The following is a 3,696-nucleotide window of genomic DNA, read 5'->3' on the forward strand; positions in this document are numbered from 1 at the left end:
CACAGGGCTTACACACACAGCAATCCATACATTCATGGCCCAGGCATCATGCTCACAGTGTACTCACCTGTTTGTCTGGAGGACTATAGAGTAAAGTGTACTGGGGTAGGACCCCATTTACCAGTCTCTCCAACTCCTTGGAAATGAAGGCAGGGGCCCTTTCCCCAGAAACTCAAGCCATTGGCGCTTCCAGACACAGGTCACAACAGCACTTGCAGTGTAGGTCCTCTCCTGTTGGACGTCAGGTAGCAAGTGAGTGCACAGATAGAAAATGGCGGTCACGTCTGCGGCGGTGCGTACCGCCACCGCCGGCGTACATCGCCATTGGCTCCTGGAACCCATAGGGCCCAATGATAACCAATGCGATGTTGCGCGGCGGTCATTGACCGCCACCCGCACAGTGCACAACGGCAGCGGAATTACCTCAGTTCCACTTGTCTCTCCTCACAGGTCAGGCAGCTGCCATTTCAGGGGGGCACAGGCCATGGCACCTAACTGCGTCACAGCAGACATTGGCACATCAACTGACTTACGAGTTCACATACTGTTTCTGTAAAGGAAAAATTGCATATTAATTTTGACATGTGTGAATATGACCTTCTGCTCACCGTTTTTCACCCTAGAGTTCAACCGCTGAGGATGAATAGGAGATGGAGACATTCCCCCGTGTACAGACCCCTGGTGGACCTGGCGACAATAGAGGACAGGCACATTATCTTGACCTACAGACTTGATAGGGCCTTAATCCAAGAACTGTGTGCCCAATTGGAGCCAGACCAGATTTCAGCTATCCCTTAGGTATCGCCCCTCTAGTGCAGGTCCTGTCAGTGCTCCATTTCCTGGCAAGTGGTTCCTTTCAAGCGACAGTTGCCATGGCATCAGGGATGTCACAGGCTATGTTCTCAAACATGCTGACCAGAGTGTTGTCTGCCCTGCTGACACACAAGCGCCGCTACATCGTATTCCCCCAGGTGGAGGATTTGGCCACAGTGAAGGCTGAATCTATGCACTGGGACATATCTCCAACATAATTGGTGCCATTGATGGTACACATATTGCATTTGTCCCCCCCCGGGCTAAATTAACAAGTGTTCAGAAATAGGAAAAGCTTTCACTCTCTGAATGTGCAGATGGTGTGTTTGGCGGACCAGTATATCTCCCATGTCAATGCCAAGTATCCTGGTTCTATGCATGATGCCTTTATCTTGAGGAATAGCAGCATCCCATATGTGATGTCTCAACTCCAGAGGCACCGGGTATGGCTAATAAGTGAGCCCATGGTCCCCACCCAGTTGATGTAGGTATATGGGTGTGGGTTTGGCCCTAAGAGTGAGTGTGTAGCTAACAGGTATCCCTCGAATATTTGCAGGTGACTCTGGTTACCCCAACCTCTCATGGCTACTGACCCCAGTGAGGAATGCCAGAACAAGGGCAGGGGAACGTTACAATGAGGCATATGGGCAAACAAGGAGGATGATTGAGAGAACCTTTGGCCTCCTGAAGGCCAGATTCCGGTGCCTCCATCTGACAGGTGGATCCCTGTACTACTCACCCAAGAAGGTGTGCCAGATCATCTGTGCATGTTGCTTGTTGCACAACCTGGCCTTGAGACGCCAGGTGCCTTTTCTGCAGGTGGATGAGCCTGGGGATGGTCGTGTGACAGCACTGGAGCCTGTGGACAGTGATGAAGAGGAGGCAGAGGAAGAAGATGTGGACAACAGAACTACACTAATTCAACAGTACTTCCAGTGACACACAGGTAAGACACTGTAACTTCACCTTCCATTGCAGTTTTGTGTTTGACATTGAACATGGCAGCCTGATTTCCCTATTTCTATGGCCACTTACTGTACCCTTTGACATCTCTATTTTCAGATCTCTGTGCCCCACTCTAGCTCCTGGTGTGTTTACTGCTGCCCACTATAGGTCATACCTTTGTAAATATTACAGTACATATGAATTGCAATGTTTACAGTTTGTGAAACTAATACATTTGTCAAACAATTGACAGACTCCATATTTGATTTTGTTCCAAGGGTGTTTATTTCTGTGATAATAAGTGTGGGGGGTATTGCAATGGGCTGGGTTGCTGATGGAGGAAAGTCCAGGGTAGAGTCCATTCTCTTTGTATCACAGGTGCATTGTCCAAGGGGGCACAGGAAGGGGAGTTCAAGGTGGACAGGGTTTTAACGTGCTTGGCAAGTCTGGCCACGGGGCTTCACTTGCTTGCTTTGCCCCCTGCCTTGTGGCTCTCGGTTTTCTTGGACAGCAGCATGGCCTGGATGTTGGGCAAAACTCCCTGGGTGATGGTGACTCTGCCCAGCAGCTTGTTGAGCTCCTAGTCATTGCGGATGGCCAGCTGCAGGTGCCTGGGGATGATGTGGGTCTTCTTGTTGTCCCGGGCCGCGTTGCCGCCCAGCTCCAGGATCTTGGCCGTCAAGTACTCCAGGACGGCGGCCAGGTAGGCGGGGGCAACGGCGACCCACCGCTCAGCGTAGCTTCCCTTCTGGATCAGCCACAGGGAACTGCAGCCTGGCACGGGAACAGCGGGTCTTGGCCTTAGAGCGGGCCTTGCCTCCTTGCTTTCCACGTCCAGACATGGTGAGGAGAGGCACAAACTCAACACACACAGCACCGGGAGAAGAATCCCAGAGTGGGACAGAAGGGTGACAATCAGGAGAGTCTTATTTCCTGGCAGGGGTCTTGGCAATGTTCTCTGGCTTCTGCCTGGATCGCAGGGACCGTTTGCGGGGTGGTTCTCCTTCTGCAGGGGGTGGGGTGCTGGTGGCCTGTTGTTTCTGTGGCAGGGCCTCCTGTCCACTAGCGTCGGCGGAGGTGGAGGGCTGTTCTTCGGTTTGGCTAGTGTCAGGGGTCCGTTGGTGTGCCACTGCCTCCCTCATGGTGTTGGCCATGTCTGCCAGCACCCCTGCAATGGTGACCAGGGTGGTGTGGATGTCCCTCAGGTCCTCCCTGATCCCCAGGTACTGTCCCTCCTGCAGCCGCTGGGTCTCCTGCAGCTTGGCCGGTATCTGGCCCATGTTCTCCTGGGAATGGTGGTATGCTCCCAGGATGTTGGTGAGTGCCTCGTGGAGAGTCGGTTCCCTGCGCCTGTCCTCCCCCTGTCGCACAGCAGTCCTCCCAGCTTTCCTGTTGCCCTGTGCCTCTGTCCCCGGAACCGTGTGCCCACTGCCACTGACCCCAGGTCCCTGATCATCCTGTGTTTGTGGGGTTGCCTGGGGTCCCTGTAGTGGTGGACACACTGCTGATTGACGTGTCCTAGGGACAGAAGGGTGGGCCCGCTGGGTGGGTGCTGTGTTTTTTTCCTGAGGGGGCAGGCTCTGTGGTGGGTTGGGACTGTGCCTGGGTCACCGACTGTCCCGAGGTCCCTGATGGGCCAGGTTGGTCATCGTGGTCCAGGTGTACAGAGCTGGTGTCATCACTGTGGGCCTCTTCGGGGGGGACTGGATGTGGCTGGCACCTCCTCTTCGGTGACGTTGAGTGGGGGTCCTGTGGGGATGTAAATGTATTGTATCTGCATGTGCCATCTTCTGCATGGATATGTTTCCCTCTATGGTTGTTATTGGCAAGGCAGCTTTGGCTTGTGTGAGTTGTGCTTGGTTTGGGTAAGTGATTGTCACTAGTGCGCATGCTGTGGTGATAGGTGTCCATGCAGGTCTGTGATGGAGGTCCATGCAT

General features: G+C 53.7%; 1 pseudogene; it reads right to left on the reverse strand.

The window, feature by feature from the left end:
- Positions 1-2,218: 2,218 nt before the first annotated feature.
- LOC138287147 (histone H2A type 1-E-like) lies at positions 2,219-2,600 on the reverse strand (annotated as a pseudogene).
- Between the last annotated feature and the right edge of the window lie 1,096 nt (positions 2,601-3,696).

Source organism: Pleurodeles waltl, chromosome 4_1, assembly GCF_031143425.1.
Source record: "Pleurodeles waltl isolate 20211129_DDA chromosome 4_1, aPleWal1.hap1.20221129, whole genome shotgun sequence".
NCBI classification, from domain to species: domain Eukaryota; kingdom Metazoa; phylum Chordata; class Amphibia; order Caudata; family Salamandridae; genus Pleurodeles; species Pleurodeles waltl.